Consider the following 18,173-nt stretch of genomic DNA (forward strand, 5'->3'; position numbering starts at 1 on the left):
TTTGTAAATACATGGGAAAATGTCCAGGTGGCTACCCTCTAAAAAGTGTGAACAGCAAGTGTCTAGAGGAAAGGGACTGTTTGAAAGGCAGACTTTTGCTTTTAACAGCAAACATGTTTAAGAAGAAAGAAAACAGAAAAGCTTTCACTCTATAAGTGAAGAAACAGAAGCAAAGGTGATACACAAGTTCATAGAGCTGACTCCAAACCAGACTTTTGATCCCAAATCCACAGAGTCCAAACAGGAAACCAGGCTGGTCAGGCCTCTTCTGGATTGGGCTGTGTGTTGGGTGTTTCCAGATAAGGAACATTCCAGAGAGGAAGAACCTCAGACAGAGAAGACCTGTGTGGATACGGAAAACACAGGAAATAGCTATGGGTCTACTGAGGAGCCCCAGTGACACCGTGAGTTAAGCATTGAACTGCCAACCACAAGATTGGTGGTTCCAACCCACCAGCTACTCTGAAGATGTGTCTGTTCCCATAAAGATTTAGTCTCCCAAAGCACAGAAGCATTTCTACTCTGGCCTATGTTGTTGCTGGTTAGTGCCATCAAGTTGGTTCTGACTCATTGCAGCCTGTAGAGGGTTTCCATGGAGCAGCTGGTGAGTTTGAACCACCGATGTGAATTTGAACCATTGGCCTTGCGGCCCAGTGTTTATTCTACAGCGCCACACCAAGACTCTGGCCTTTAGGGTCGCTATAATTCAGGCTCACCTTTTCTATAGGTACAGGAAGCATTGGGAACATTACAAAAAGTATCAGCGGTGCAGTCTGCACTCTTCTAGTGACACCACTGAGTGGTGACTCCATGGTAGAATTCTCACTCTCCATGCAGAAGATGAGTTCGATGCTGTGCAGCCATCACCCATCTGTCAGGGGAAGCTGTGTGTGTCTTTGTTGCTGAATAGGTTTCAGCAGAGCTTCCAGACTAAGAGGGATTAGAAGAAAGAAAGGCCCAATGATCTCCTTCTGAAAATCAGCCAGTGAAAACCCTATGGTTGATGACAGTTGGATAAACAACTGATCATGGAGGGATGGCAAAAGATCGAGTAGCATTTCCTTCTGTTGTGCATGGGATCACCATGAGTTGAGCGCCAACTGGACAGCAGCTAACAATAATATCAAGAGGACAGAAGGAGGGAAGTCTCCAAGGGAAAGGATCGGCATGGACAAAGGTATGGAGGCCAAGGATCGTTCGTGGATGAGACACTGTGGTCTGCTCAGAAGAGTATCGGGAAGGCAGGCAGTGCACTTGGATTCATTGTTGAGGTTCTCTTGTTCTGCAGGCAGTGGGAGCCATGGAAGGTTTATGCACAAGAGAGTCAGTCACAAATGGTGTGTGTTTCCATGAGTTCTGGCTGTGGGAAGAGGAGGATGGGAAAGAAAACACATAGCTACTACTATGGTGTTAAGGTACCTGAGAAATGAAAGGGCAGAAATGAATTTGAAAAATAGACTGAAATATGTTTGAGAAATAGTTTGTAGGCAGAATGGGTAGGTTTTGATGTGGGGGAACATTTCCCCCTCTCCTTTGGTGTCATTTTAGATGGTCTCTCAGCCAATGAGCTCTGCCACACCCAAGCTCTGCCATCTTTACCTGAATCTTGAGAGGAAGAGGCAAATGAGAACCCAACTAGCAGAAACCCCTCCCCTCCTAATGCAGAGCCCCAAGTGGGCTTCTCTAGCCTTCCTTCTAGTCCATGATGTTCCCTCAATGCAGACCCTTGCTACAGCCAAGGACCATGGATTGAGGGCAGAATCCTCTCAGTTCTAATCCCTCTTAGAAGATTCTGTTGTGCCTTGTGGATTTCTTTATTCTCCCTACTTGGTCTGATTTCTGCTGAGCTGGAATCATCTGTTCTCGCTGAGTCATTCATTGATCATAATTCAGAAAGTAAAGAATTTGCCATGTCCCAGCCTCCCTGATTCTGTCCCTGATAGTGATGATATCTGCCCCACTCTGAAGCACAGGGTCAAGATGTCCTGCTTGGTTTTAAGTGAATGGGTCTGTTTAGATTTTTCTATTTGACAGCTTATTCTCCTAAGTACCTGGGCATTCCTAAATGGTGATGATTTGGTGTGCTTGTTGATGGCACAAATTGCCACTACGACTTTGACTAAAAGTCACCCTGGCAAGGAAAGAGCAGGAGGAACAATATTGTGACCCTTAGAGGACTTCAGGTAATGGAGAAGGGGCCCAAGAGGACTGAGGCTGTACAACAGCTGTAGTCACTCCAGTAGGGATAATGAGAATCAGGATCAAGTCAAAGCGGATTTCTATGAGGTGGAAGTCTGACATACTCTCTAAACTGTTATTTTTTAAACAGTATTCTCTACTTCAGTATTCCACAGTATTCTCTACTTCTCCTCTACATTTGACATCTGTGTTGCGGTGACCACACAGAACTCATAAACCATAGTTACAGGGAGGTGATTTATTAAGAAAACAACCTGGCACAATTTGGGATCAGAACCAGAATCTGGACATATGTAGGCAAAGCCTAGAAGGCTCTCCCAGAGTGGTAAGCACATCCCTCCCTTCTTCAGTGTAGGACAGCGATCTCAGCTCCTCTCAGCTGTGCAAGCAAGCAGGTCATTCTCTCTGCCATGCACTCTCCTTCTTGGCCGTGGAGATCTCCTCTCGGCCCCCTCAGTATAGGCCTCTCTGCTTTCGACCTACCTGCCTCGCATCTCTCCACTGAGAATTGACCTCGCTCATTGCCAGTGAAGCAGTTCTGTTCAGCTCTCTTAGCTGCATTCCTAGCAACAAATTTCTGTCATCACCAACAACTCTGCCACAGGACCCCTCCCGGGCCTCTCACAGTCTTCAGTGGTATAGCCCTTGACCCGTGTTCCAGTTGACCCGTGTTCTAGCTCTTCTAGGAGACTCTGGGCCTCCACTCTCTCTACGTCTTTCTTCTTGCCTCTCTTGTCTTTTTTTCTGCTTCTTATGTCTGCAAACATCTGTGGAGTTGGCTGTATCCATAAGCAAACTCCTGGACAATTTCAAGGCATCCCACCATGGTCAGAACTGACTGGTCACGTCCTGGTAGGTTATAGTCTCTTCATTTGTTTAAGTATATTGAACAATCTCTGCAGGGTACATAAAATAGACCAATCACAGAGCAGAGTGTAGCCCAGGGCCAGATAAAAATTGTCAGACCATCAAATTATTTTCAGCTTACCTAGGAAATGTCCATCAACCTGGACAAATTAACATCTCTGGGGTAGAAAATTAGAACAAAGGTAAAAGGGCTTAGAGGAACCAACCCTCAAGCTGTTTTGTTTTTGTTTTCTCAGAAAACCCAGGCAAAAAGCCACATAAAGGTACTCATTTCCCCACAAAGGTGTATTGAGCATGTGTTCTGAGTTGCATGAATTAAGGACCTGACATATATGATCTCAAATTCTCATGACAGCTGTGAGTGTTCAATGTCAATTATTAACTCCATTTTACAGACAAGAAAACCAGGATTTAGAAAAGTCAGATGCTAATAAGTGCCAGAGTTTGCATAAGAATCCAAGTGTGACTGATCACAACAAAGTCAGTTTCCACCACTCCACACCCCACTGGCTCCCAATGAAGACAGTGCTCACGAGTAGAAAAGGTTATCTCAGCTCCCCAATTGTACCTCTCAGTGCAGAGCACCTTTAGGGGAACCAAACTCTACATTGTATGCTAGGTGGCAAGGCTGGACACTAAGGTTCAAATAACTATCCAGTAACTAACCAGTAACCCATTGCCACAGAGTCAGCTCTGACCCATGGTGACGCTTGTGTGACAGAGTCCCACTGTGGTCCACAGGGTTTGCAATGGATTTTTCGAAGTAAATCTGTCTTCTGAGGACCCTCTGGGTACACTTAAACATCCACGTTTTTGGTTAATAGCCAAGCACATTGATCATTTGCATTACCCAGTGAGTCCATTGTTCATTAAAGTCTTAATAAAGAAAAGGGGTGAGCACCTGATAAGATAAAGGTATAAGAGCAAGGTCTCCTGTTTCCCAGAATTCCTTAAGTCTGTCCCTGTGAGTATCATTTCGATCTTAGGAGCAGGGCATATCTTCTTCCGGAATGTGCGGTCTGCTCACAACGACTCCTTTTTCGGAGGGCTGAGCCTCTTCATCCACCCATCCACAGGGAAAGACTCCTGGAAACCTTAGCTATACCACACAACCCTGTCCTTCTAGCCTGGGTGGGAACAAGCAGTGCTTGCCCCTAGAAATGTACCATTGAGGCTGGGAGACAGCCAATGAATCTGGTTGGTCCTACACACAGAGGGAATATAAACTTAGAAGCTATGCCATCTTCCACCTCTGACGAGCAGCTGAGAAGGTGAGGCAGTGGAGAGAAACAGAGGCAGGAGCACACATGGTCTGCTTGGGAGACAGAGAGTAGCTTCCTACATTCCCAGCACCTTCTAGGCCTGGTTCCCTCTGGAAGCCCAGTTGTCCCTTTCATCATAAATTCCAAAAGAGAGCCCAATTTCCTCCTCAATTTATTTGAAGTGGTTTTTTTTTTTTTTTTTTTTTTGTATTTTCAACCAAAAGTAGTCTAGGTAATTGTGGGTATGTCCTTTTGAAAACTTCTCAACGGTATCCCCCAAGGGTCCCAGAGATGCTAGGTAGAAAAGGGATTAGACCTTATATCCAGTTGAGGTTGAGATCCTCATTCTGAAAGTACATGGAAGGAACGGGTTAAACTCAGAAGATACTCATTACAGTAATGAGGCAGTCTGTGGTATCCCTTGGAGTCCTGGTGTGGCACTATAGAATCAGCAATGGACTTCGAACCACAAAGTTGGCAGTTCAAACCTGCCAGCTGCTCCTAGGAAACCCTGTACAGGGTTGCTGAGTCAGAACCGACTCAACGGCACTTAAAAAGCAAAGTGAAAGGGGGATAGGTTTGCTCTGTTAGCCCATCCTTCTTTGCTGCAGGAGTGCTCAGGGGCCATGCTGCAATGCAGTCAGTGGCAAGAAGCAGGAACTTGGCTCCCTCTCCCAGTTTTCCCACTAGGTCCCAAAGTGGCCATGGGGCAGTTGGTATGCCAGAGCTGCAGACCAGACATCAGCATCACCCATGCTGTGACCAGAGTCCCAAGGACCACCCTGGTGTAGCATGTGTAACTTCAAAGCAAAGGCAGCCTTTTATTGGAAGTTGTCATATGGATCACAAGCCTCCAAAGGCACCTGTTACATGGATTTCTTTTCTGTCTAGTTAGATGTTAGACCAAAGAGCTCCAATTTTAAATTTCACTGACTGATTTATACCCTGCCCACTTCCAAAAAGGGTGACAATAACACCACAGGTACATTATGACCAGGAACAAGTAATGAGACAAAGGAGGGGAACAGAGAGAATTATGCCCAGCCTCAGCCTGACAGGAAGGTAATTCTAACATTGCATTCTCTGGATGTCTTTCAACTTCCATTTATTTCTGTAAAGCTCCCCCCACCTGCCCACAGAAAGGCTGCCTACCGCGCACCCAAGCTCTGAGGACCTTTCCTCGGGAGATGGTCCGGCTGCAGCTGTGCTGCTGCGCCGTAGAACAGAGGCTTGGTTTCTGCCCTGTCACCTGACATCCTTGGCAGGCCACCTCTGCCCTCTGGGCCTCTCAGCAGAAAGCCAGGCAAGATTGGGTTTCTCAGCTGAGTCTGCAGCTGGTGACAGATCCCCCAAGCTGCGCTCTGACTGGGCTACTGGCATTTTCTCTTCTCCCTTATGGAAACCAAGGTGAACATGAGAGCAAGCTCACTCGCAGCTGCTATGCCTGGCCAGGTGGAGACGTCAGGACTGGACCAGCTGGGCTCTGGGGACCAAGGAGACAAACCAGCCTCAAACTGGCCCCAGGAGTGAAAGGGGAAGGGGGTGAAAAGTACTGAGTGTGGGCTTCATAGGCAGCCCTCTTACTGTTCCTCCAGGAGTCCCAATTTGGGGAGTAAGTGATAGCTAGCACCCCTGACCAGCTCAGCTAATGCCTCCCTTCCCTGCCCCATACTGCCTTGATTTGTGGCCTCATTCCCTCGGCTGACTCCTTCAACCTTAAACACAGGAGATACAAAAACCTTCCTTTTGTTTCGATCAAGGAAGCAAAATGAGGTCTGCAATCAGAAGAGGGGTCAACTAACCCCATGACTGAGTCCCTCTTGCTCCATGAACTTCACAGGTGGTCCAGTAGAAGATACTTCATAAACACATGGAACACTACACAGGGTTAGCAATTTTGTTCTGCTCTTGGTACCCATCTGAGTTTCCTTGGTCCCCTCTCAGTGTCATATATTCTTACTTATAAAACAGGAATGGATAATATTCACTGCACAGGATACTGGGAAATGACATGAAATTTTAAAAACATCTAATACTAGGGTGAGTCAAAAATTATCCACACTCCAGTTATATTAAATCGCCCATTGATGTTCACAGCATTGAGCATGCACATGAAATGATTCTGTTGAATAGACGAGTGACAGTTGATTATGTGGCAAACCATTTGCAAAGCAGCTGTGACTCTGCCTATGAAATAGCCCTTGGCAGACCTGCGTTTCTAAAAGTTTGTGCAAGATGGGTACCAAACAACTCATGCAAGAGCATAAACAGAAGTGTTTGGGCATCTGCAAACAAAATCTGGACCAATATTTTGAGAAAGGTCCAAGTTTGTTAAAAAATAAAGAAGATGTTACCGGTGATGATACATAGATTCATCATTGGGAGCCTTAGAGTAAATACATACATGGATTGGAAGCATCATCAATTGCCGACCAAGAAAATGTTCAAAAGTCAACCGTCACCTGGAAAATTGATGCTTGCAGTTTTCTGGGAGTCTCAAAGGCCAGTATTGGAACACTGTCAGGAACAAGGTCAACAGTTAACATTGCAGTGAGCTGCTCACTAAAAAGCTGAAGCCTAAACTTCGGATTATTGCAGAGGACCGCTATCCAAGGGCATTGTGATCTTGCATGACAATACACATCTGCATACATCTGTCCACACTGTTGACACTCTGCAAAAACTTTGTTTTGAGGTTCTAAAGAATCCTCCTTATTGTGCTTTCACCTGTTTGGTCCCCTGAAAGTAGCCCTTCGAGAACGAAGATTCACCTCTGATGAAGAAGTGAAGACAGTGGCTCGCAGCTCAGCCTGAAACATTTTTTAATAAGGGAATACGAAAGTTTGTTGACAGATGGGCAAAGTATATTGAAAAGCAAGATTAATCAATTTTTAGGAAAAAACAAGTGAGGTATTTGTTTTTTCCTAAAAGTTGGTTACAATATATTCTACAGCCAGAGTGCAGATAATTTTTGACTCGCCCTGTGTGTGGATGGTTTAAAATTAGGAAAGGTGTGTGCCAGGGTTGTATTCTTTCACCATCCTTATTCAATCTGCATGCTGAGCAAATAATCTGAGAAACTGGATTATATGAGGGAAAATGTGCCATCAGAATTGGAGGAAGATTTGTTAACAACCTGCAATATGCAGATGATATAACCTTGCTTGATGAAAGTGAAGAGGACTTAAAATGCTTGCTGATGAAGATCAAAGACCACAGCCTTCGCTATGGGTTGCATCTCAACACAAAGAAAATAAAAATCTTGGAACAGATTCCATGGCACAATAAACAACAGCCTTATAAATGGAGAAAAGATTGAAGTTATCAAAGGCTTCATTTTGCTTGGTTCAGCAATCAACACTCATGCAAGTAGCACTCAAGAAATCATACGATGTATTGCATTAGAAGAGTCTGCTACACAAGACCTCTCTAAAGTGCTGAAATTCAAACATGCCAGTTCGAGGACTAAGGTGCACTTGACCCAAGCCGTGGTATTTTCAATAACCTCATATGTGTGTGTGAAAGATGGACAGTGAATAAGTAAGACCGTAGATGAGTTGATGCATTTGAGTTCGGGTGTTGGAGGAGAATATTAAAAGTACCATGGACTGCCAAAAGAATAAAGAGATTTGTGTTAGAAGAAACACAGCCAGAATTCTCCGTAGAAAACAGGATGGTCAGACTTCATCTCTTATGCTTCAGACGTATTATCAGGAGGGACCAGTTCCTGGAGAAGGATATCATATTCTGGAGAAGGATATCATATTTGATAAAGTGGAGGCTTGGAGAAAAAGAGAAAAGCCCCCAGCAAGATGGATTAGCACAGTGTTGGCAGAAATGGGCTCAGGCTTAACAAAGATTATGAGGTTTATGCGGACCAGGCAGTGTTTTTGTTTTGTTGTGCATAGGGTCACTATGAGTCATTGCGGACTTCATGGCACCTAACAACAACAACAATATATATGTGGACTCCTGGTGTGGCACTGTAGGATCAACACTGGATGACTGGGAATCACAAGGTCAGTAGTTCAAAGCCACCAGCTGCTCCTTGGAAACTCTATACAGTGTCACTATGACTTGGAACAGATCCCACAGCACTTAACAACAACATATGTATATATAAGAGGTATTCAAAAAGTTCATGAAAATTTTCCATTTTTCTACAACTATATGAAGCCCCTTCGTTTGTGTATGTGTGTGGGGGGGTAGGGGTGGGGTGGGAGTGTTTGTATCCTGGCCCCAAACTCATGTTCTGTTTTTTTTTTTTTTTTAAGTTTTTATTGTGAATTGAGTGATAGTTTACATGGGAGAACTTTGGTTTTACACCCATCAGTTCATTGCAATGATTACAATCTCCTGCATGTATCATCACTCAACAGTATTTGCTTCTATTCCCTCTGTGGGTTTTTTTTTTGGGGGGGGGGTGGTTGGCAGGGGGTGGCGTTGTCCACAAAAACACTCAGGAATATATAATCATTTAAACAACCAAAGGGCACCTTCTGTAAGCCTGCCTTCTGGCCGCCAGTCCTCAGTCTTTCTCTTCCCATGAATCTAGAGTCCTCAGCTGCTCCCTCTCTCCATGGCGCCATGTCTGCCTCCATCTCTGATGTTGCTGCTTCTCTGGATAGGGTCCTGCATCTTGCTTATGCTCTTGATGGTCCTAGGATCCTCTGTTCCTGGACTGTAAGAGTAACTACTCTCCCCTGCTTTTTTCAAACAGTGTTCTACGTTTGTTTAAGACTTCCAGGGTTGCTTCTGGTCACTTATGCCCTGGCCTCTCCAAGTCTCACACGCCAGGCTTTGTGGCCTCATGCTCAACCCCACCTTCCATTTCTCCTTCCAGGCTCCCTGGCTTTGGCATGACTCAGTCTCTTAGGGTAAAAGCAGCTGCCCCTGAATCTGTTTCTTGCCTCCTTGCCACCCACCCTAGACTGGTGGCAGTTGAAGACAATCAGGATAGACCAAATCTCTAGCAGCTGGTCCTCAACGGGAACTTGGAAGCCTGTGCTTGGGCAGAGTGTTCCCTGGGTCAGCCCAGGTCCTAGGATCCCCGCCCATGAACCCCCAGCCAGTTGACCTTTGAGTCACAGTGAAGCCTGCCCATTCCATGGAACCTGGCATGGAAGGAACTGGGGTGGTGGGAGATGCCACATGTCCTGGCTGTATAAGCCTTCTTCCTCCCATTTTTCCCTTTCATACCCTTTAACATCCATGCTGTTAAATACACTGGCTTGTTCTTGCCTCCTCTGATAACAATGATGACTACGGTTACTGGGCTCCCTATGGTGATCCCGACATTCTTTGCTTAGCCTCACTCTCTAGGTTCCCTCCTGTCTCAGACCCTGGATTGGATAGCCTCATCTTCTCAGACCTAGGGCTCACTAATCACGAGATCTAATTCAACCCTGCTCCTTCACCTCTTTCTGGCTCTTCCTCCTTCTCTTTTCTGTTTTGATTGACCATCGCCTGCTGTGCTAAGGGTATAATTTTTTTTTTTTTTTTTAAGTTGCCATTGAGTTGATTCCATTAGAGTAAAACTTTGCTCCATAGTTTTCAATGGCTGATTTTTGGACAGAGATCACCAGACCTTTCTTCCGAGGTATCTGGATGGACTCAAACCTCCAACCTTACACCCAGACGCATGTAGTTATGTCAATTTATAAATTCCAACAGAGTAGTGTAGGCAGGACATGAAAGTTTAAAAAACAAGTATGCAATGAACAAATGAAAGAGAAAACAGCCTCAAAGAAGCTAAGTCACTTTCACAGAGCTGGGTAGTAGGTGGAGGAGAAGTTACAGCTCATTTCCTCTGATTCACTGGAGAAGGACATCATGTTTGGTAAGGTGGAGGGTCAGAGAAAAAGAGGAAGATCCTCAGCGAGATGGATTGGCAAAGCGGCAGCATCAGTGGGCTCAAGCATGGCAACAATTGTGAGGTTGGCCCAGGACCGGGCAGTGTTTCCTTCTGTTGTACATAATAAGGTCGCTACGAGTCAGTACCGACTCGATGGCACCTAACAACAACCTCTGATTCGGAAGGAGTCCTGGTGTGGCGGTGTGGGTTAATGCGCCAGACTGAAGAGCTGTTTGAACTGTAAGGTTGGAGGTTCAAGCTCACCAGCTGTTTCTCGGAAACCCTATATAGGATCGCTAGATAAATCAAGTTGGAATCGACTTGACAACACTTAACAACAATAACAACCTCTGATTCAGGAGTCCTGGTGTGGCACTGTAAGAAAAGCTCTGGGCTGCTAACTACAAGGTCAGTTATTCAAACCCACCAGTCCCTCCTTGGAAACCTTATACAAGGTCGCTATGAGTAGTAACCACCTTGACAACGCTTCACATCAGCAACAACATGTCTGATTTGTCCTCAAGTCCAGATGTCCCTGAACACTCCTCCCTGTTCAGAGAGCCTCATCCCTTGCCCCACCCCCCACAGCTCCACGGGGAGTGACTTTCCTTTGCTGTCAACCATCCCCATCCCAGGCACCAAGCATCCCTCCGGCCCAGCCAGTCCAGTGTGGCATTTCCTAAACTGACAACCTTGCCAAAGGAGCGTTAGGGGTCTCTTCCTGATGGCTCCTTCCCCTTCCAGAACTCTTCAGTCCTATACCTGGGCAGTCTTTCAAAGACAGGTGAGCCAAACCTGCCTTTCCATAGTTGGAATCTAGGTCACTCTACCACATCCCTCCCTTGCTTTAAAAGACAAGAAAGACTTCTTCTTTCTCATGACGAGAGGACCTGGAAAAATGTTTCAGTGAAATTCACACCCTGATGCTGCCCTCAGGAACGTTTCATTTTGGAGTCAATATAATGTATGAAATGCAAATGGGTCTAGCATTTTAAAAGAAAGAAAGAAAAAAAAACACTTGGAAGAGGTACAAAGTGCACCTCACACCCTTTTGCTGAGGCGTGTTGGAGCGCCATTAATCATTGCAGACAAAGAGATTTAATCGGAGGCTAGCGAGTCCAGGGAGCGCCGCATTTGTGCCGGTGCCCAGGAGGCCCGCTGGCGAGGAGCAGCCAGCCGCTGAGGGCTCAGGGCCTCAGGCGAGCGGTACTTGTGCTGTAAGCTCTTGTCTGAGTCACGCAGCAGATGAAATTACAGCGGTTCCTGCACATGATGAATCAGAAGGCAAGATCAAGCCAAATATTTGGACAAGCTTTGCCCGAGTGCAGCAGCCTGCCAGCAGCAAGTCCAGGGATCATTTCTGACAAAAGTGCCGCCAAGGGGCAGGCGCTGTTTATACCGGAATGAGCTAGCTCGGGTCCATAAGGCTCCCTGCAGTCTCTCTCACATCAGCACTGTGCAAAGGGGTCCTGAGCGTCCCCAAACCCCCAGCCGTGATTCAGCTTCAAGCTCAGAGAGTAAAAGAGGACTTGCCCAGGAGGGGAACGTAGGGGACAGGAGGAGACAGTTCACTTTGAGTCACCTCATCCGCTCTTTCTGAAAGTTATCAGGGCAGGGCAGGATTGCTTGAAGACCACGAAGCTTCCTGTCCCAGCCCTGGTGGTGGGCGCAAGCAGACACCACAAAATGGAGATTTAGAGGCTCGAGCCCCTTGGCAAGGCTGCTCTGCTGGGATTCCTTTAACGGGAGGTGTGATTGCTACGCTTCATAACTTCAAAGCTAGGGGGTTTTCAAGGTGGTTCGCAACCCTAAACCAGTAGTAACAATGCACCTTAGGGTTGTGTAGCATTTTTATTTAAACACAGCAACAACAACAAAAACTTCTGAAAGAGGTCAGCATTCTTAGGGTTCTCTAAGCTGCTTTCTCCCCTCTACAGGGAAGTTCCTGGGAGCTGAAATAGTCTGCTTTTAACTGAACAAACAAATGCCTTTAAGTAAATGTTTATGAACAGCAATAGTAGCTCACTGTGTCCTGGCCTCCTGCACAATGCTGTCCTCACCGAGCCTCGTGGCAGCCTCTATGAGCTGAAAGCTGTTAGTTCCCCATTTTGCAAATAAAGGAACAGGCTTGGAGAGGTGATATAACTTCCTAGGACCCACAGTCAGTAAGTTGCACATCCGGAATTTAAAAGCAAGTTTATGCCATGGGCTTCAAAATATTCATGGAAAAATTCCATTATCTTTCAACTCCATTTTCCATGAACTTTTTGAAGCCTCCTCATATTATTATGCTTTCCGACAGTTGTAAAGCTATACAAGTGCATTAGCAAAATAGCCCAGGGAAACAAGCCAAACCTACAGTTTTCAGCTCTGAGACCCTGAACAGCAAAGACACATGGCTGCCTTGGGGAGTCTGGCCCACTCTCCATGCTGAAAGGGGGCTAAAGGGGAGGAGTTGGCTTCCTCAGGGCCCAGGCAGGCCTCACCGGTTAACTACAGTCTAGCCGATAAGGGCCAGCTCTGCTTCTTCAGAGACAAGACTCAGCAAAGATCTTCCTACCCAGACATCCTCTGAGACAACAAGGGTGCTGAGCTGGCATCACGAAACAGAGAGAAGGCTGGCTCTCCAAGGTCACAGTCCTAGCTCAGAATCTGGCTCTGCCCCTTACTCGCTGTTTCTGCATAAACCCTCAAAACTTGGTGGTGTTAAGACATCCATTCTATGTTCAGATTCTATGGGTATAGCAGGATCTACTTGTTCCATGTCTGGGTAACTCCAAGTCTGGGGGTGACTTAACGGCTGGGGTTAAAATCATCTGGAGGTCTACCTATTTGCTCACATGTCTATGGTATGCTGGTTGTCAGCTCTGAACTCATCTGGGGGTGTCAGCCACAATATATACACGTAGGCTCCCCATGTGACTTGGGCTTCCTCACAGCATGGCAGCCTCAGGGTAGTCAGACCCTGTACATGACAACGCAGGACTCCAGAGGCAAGTGTCCCAAGAGAATCATTCAGAAATCACAAGACATCTTCTAAATAGTCTTGAATTTTTACAAGCAAGTCACTAAGATCAGTTCAGATTCAAAGGAAGGAGACAGAGGTGGGAGAAAAGTCCAAGGATTTAGATTGTTTTTGGGTTTTTTTCTAACATAGGTGCTATTTTTATTCTCTGTTTATAGAATGCAAATCTTAGAATGGACAGGTAACTTGCCCAGAGTCCAACAGTGGGGTGCAGAGCTAGAGCTTGTATTAGTTCTCAATGTGGACATGTTGTAAACTTCCTGTTGGTCACTCACAATCAATCACTCAACCTCTATAAGCCTTCGTTGTCTTAACTGTGAAATAGTAACAATGATTCCCAATTCACAGAGGTATTCTGAGGACTGAATGAGGGAAATTAAGTAAAATTCCTATTCAATTAATAACTCCTACTTCTCCTGATGTGGCACTGTGGGATAAGCACTGGACTGTTAACTGAAAGGTTGGAGGTTCAAACCCACCAGCTGCTCCTTGGAAACCCTATACTGGGTCATTATAAGTCTGAACCAACTTGACAGCACTTAACAATACCAACAACTTATTACTATTATTATTATTAATTTTAGCCATGGAAACATAATGACAAGATGGGATAGGAGTACAGGTAACGGAAGCCAGAATTCCTGGACCTTAATTTCAAGCTGGGGATATCTGCAACTACCATCCTTTGTTGCAGGCTTAATGATTAATCCAGTGCTGAGCGTTTCCACGTATGGTCTCACTTAATCTTTACTCCAGCAAGTAACGGGCAAAACTCAGATTTGAACCCATAAGCCGAATTGCTGAATCATTCTACTATACCACCTCTGGCCAACTATCTGGAAGATCTTTTCCAGGTATAGCAGCATATAACCCATAATAATGTTGTTGTTAAGTGCCGTCAAGTCAGTTCCGACCCATAGTGACCCTGTATAGGGTTTCCAAGGATCCTCTGGTGAGCTTGAACTACGGACCTTGCAGTTCAAATGGCTTTGCAGTCTGGCACATTAACTCACAGAGCCACACCAGGACTCCGCCATAATAATGTAGCAGGTGAAAATACCATTTTCGATCTCTACATGTGTGCAAAGATTCAACTTCATCTATTTTTCTATACCTGAAACTACTTCTGATCTTTAGTCTTCATTTCTGTCTGAAGACAAAAAAGTGTAACCTAGTCACTTTCATAAAAACCCAGTCAAATTCAGTGGTTCCTCAATCTAGGTTGAATACCTGGTTTATGATAGGAGTAGAAACAATATTAGTTTTTCCCAAGTTCCATTTCATTTTTCTCACCCTATGAGAAATACACATAACAATGAGTTAGGTTGGGGTCATTTGATTAATCCTTGCCAAGGAGCTATACAGCGAAATAATGTTGCACCAGACTGCAAAGCCATTTGAACTGCAAGGTTGGTGGTTCATACTCACCAGCTGCTCCTTAGAAACCCTATACAGGGTCGCTATGGGTCAGAACCGACTCAATGGCACTCCGCAACACAACAACAACAATTTTCTGGCTAAGGCTATAAAAAGCCCTCTGTGTGAACTTCCTCCCTAGAAGTCACAATTAAAATGGAGCTAATTGGAACCCTGACTCATCACTTGGAAGAAAGCTATTCCAGAGGACCATCAGATCTGCAATGGTTAAGACCACAAAGAAGGAGAAACAAACTGTCCTGTATCAAGCTACAAAATTGTGGCGTTTGTTCATTACTGTTGCATAGTCTTACCTAGCCTGGCTATAAGAAGAGCCAGCCCGAGCTAATCCCCACGGAGATATACAATGTTCATGGCTGAATTTCACCACCAACACTGATTCCCACTGGTATCTGCTGAAGCATTTCTTTATGCTGCTGTCTATGGCCTTGTGTGGCCCAATCTGCCACCTATGACTGTGTCTTCTTGTCAAGACCCCAACACCCCTTAGACCACCAACTTCCACTCTCTAGCACCTGGCATATCCATCTCAGGGTCATAAGAAAGTTTGGCTGCTTTCCCCATTTCTGTAGAAGTTCAGGATATCCGACCCTTGCTCTCTGCCTCAGGTTTCAACACCCATTTTTTACTCAACTGCTCTCCTACAAGGAGGCTGGTGCAAAGATTTCCCTATCCTTAGATTTCCTCATACTCATCTAGAACTTTCTTTTCCTTCCTCTCAACCTAAGCCATCCTGGTTGTTATTGGTGTTAGCTGCCATCAGGTTGACATGGTGACTCCATGCACAATGAAACAAAACCCTGCCCAGTCCTGCCCCATGCCCGTGATCTGTGTGGATCAGATCACTGTGATCCGTAGACTGATTTTTCACTGATTTTTGGTGGTAGATTGCCGACTTTCCTAGTCCAGCTTACTCTGCAAGCTCCAGTGAAACTTGTTCAACATCACAGCAACATACATATCCTCTGATAGATAGGAGGTGGTTACACATGAGCTGCAATGGCCATGAATCAAACCCAGGTCTCCCACATGAAAGGCAAGAATTCTACCTGGATCATCACTGTCCCCATGAACGACACTAGTAGGAGATGAGAAGTTGCTCTCTGCCTCTTTCCGCAGCTCCTTCTTCTCAGCTGTAAAACCAGGATCTGATATGTAGCAAGGAGGTTATTCGGACTTCTTGTCACTCCCCTAGGGATCCTGGTGGTGCTGTAGGTTAAGCATTGGGCTGACTAATCGCAAGTTTTGGTGGTCCAAACCCACTAGCTGCTCCATGGGAGAAAGATGAGACTGTAAGCTCCCATAAAGATTTATAGCCTCTATAAGGAGCTCTGGTAGCGTAGTGGTTACGAATCAGGCTGCAAAACTTGAGGTCAGCTGTTCAAAACTACCAGCCGCTCCGTGGGAGAAAGATGAGGTTTTCTGCTCCCAAAAAGATTTACAGCCTCGGAAACCCGGTACAGGGTCACTATGAGTCAGAACTGATTCGACGGCACTTAACAACAACAACAACATAATGGGCAGTATGAATCGCAGTTCACAAAATGGCTGTGGGTTGGGTTTGGGCTCTATTTTCTCCCCATTCTTCTGTTTGGGAAATAAACTGTATGCTCTACTTGCTTTAGAGGTTAGCTTTTTGAAATTCAGGGAGCCTTTTCTCTTTCAAAAAGTCTTACTCATACATAGCAAAAAACCTCTTCATTCACAAGATTAATTTTCTCTTCTGAGTTGAATTCTAATCTCCAAAGCCTTAGTATTTGTAATCTGCTGACTCCTCTCTTTTCCAGGGAAAGGACTATTCTGGAAGAATCAGGGCAATATGAAAATGTTGAGGGTGGGAGGTGAGAGGTTTTTTATCTCTGATATGATTTTGCTGCAGTAATGAAGAACATTTGCACCAAGTTTATATGCTTTAGCCCACTTACAACTCATAGAAGCCCTGTTAGACATGGCCCGTCCTCTGTTATTGGGGAAAGAACCTTAGCAAGTTATAGTGACTTGCCCGGGATAAGTGTCAATGCCTCAGCCTGGCGAGGGTGGTCTTTCTCCAGGCCATCAGCATGGGACAGTACGACTAAAACAGAAGCCTCCACAGGAAGAACCCAAAGCCAAACACACAGAGTCAATGCAAGCTAGACCAAGCTCTAAGCACCTGAATGTGCACGAAGAAGCCTCGAGAATCCTTCAGAGTATTTATGGTCACCGTCATAGATTGAATTGTGTCCCCTCACAATATGTGTCAACTTGGCTAAACCATGATTGTCACTGGTTTGACAGTTATGTAATCTTTTAATTTGGCAGTTATATAATGATACTCAGCGATATGATCTGATGTGATAAGCCAATCAGTTGTTAAAGGATTAAGGGTGGGATGCAACGCCCTTGATCCTGTCAGAGGCCTGATTCAGTGTAAGGGGCGTTTCCCTGGGAGGTAGCCTGCAACACCTTTAATCTTACAAGAGAGAAAAGGGAAGAACATTGAGGAGAGAGTGAAGGACCTACGACCCTCAAAACAGAAGAGCCAGGAGGGAAGGCATCTTTTGGGCCCATGTCCCTATGCCAGGAACCTCCTGCAACCAAGGAACAATTAATGCCAAGACACGTGGAGATCTCTAAGGAATGCTGGACATTCGGACTCTGAAAAGAGAAAAGGACCTTCCTTCTAAACTTCGAATCAACAGAAAGGAGAACTCTGTCTTCCCTAGAGCTTACGAAGTGACTTCAGACTTCTAGCCTCCTAAACCGTGAGAGAGTAGTAGATTTCTGTTTGTTAAAGCCACACCCATTTGAGGTATTTCTGTTACAGCAGTAATAACTAAGGCAGGCACACACAACTACACAATTCAAAGAAAGTAAAAGGAGCTCTACTTGGTGAGTGCTGTATTCTCAGGGTATCGAACAGTGCCAGATCCATAGCAGTTGTTCAAGTAATATTTGTTGATTGAGTGAATTAAGGTAGAAAAATAGGATATGCTCTGAGGTACCTCATCATTTGGCTGAGAAAACTAAGTTCACAAAGAGGTAAAATAAGAAAGCTGATAAAGTGCTACACCAGACAAAATCAGCTTTAGGAGATGATGGATACAATGGTATGTCATAACAGGCTCACATCTATGTTGTGCATCTGAGGTAGCTCAAGCATTACCTCTCTCTGACTTTAGGGAGATCGTGACAACTCATAGCACCATTTTCTCTAGGAGCTGGTATGAAAACTTCTTATGAGGAGGTGCTCACTTTGGGGGTGGAAATAAGTTTTTAAACTAATTAGGATGGAGAGGGATTCTAAAGTGTATACTCAAGTTATAGAAGATGGCTGCTTCAGAAAAGGGTAAACCAGTTGCTATTCATTTGACTTTGACTTTCAATGGCTGATTTTTAACTTTTAGAATTAGGACCCCAGGTTTTTCTTCCGAGGTACCTCTGGCTGGACTTCAACCTCCATCCTTTTTTTTCTTAAATGTTTTATTGTGAATTATGTGATAGTTTTATGGGAGAACATTAGTTTTACATTCATTCTATCGTATATCGT

General features: G+C 45.1%; 1 pseudogene; it reads left to right on the forward strand.

Annotated features, from left to right (window-relative positions):
- The first annotated feature begins 1,167 nt into the window (after positions 1-1,167).
- Positions 1,168-18,173, forward strand: part of LOC102828589 — a 37,825-nt pseudogene continuing 20,819 nt past the window's right edge.

This window comes from Chrysochloris asiatica, unplaced genomic scaffold (genome assembly GCF_000296735.1).
Source record: "Chrysochloris asiatica unplaced genomic scaffold, ChrAsi1.0 scaffold00184, whole genome shotgun sequence".
In the NCBI taxonomy this organism is placed as follows: domain Eukaryota; kingdom Metazoa; phylum Chordata; class Mammalia; order Afrosoricida; family Chrysochloridae; genus Chrysochloris; species Chrysochloris asiatica.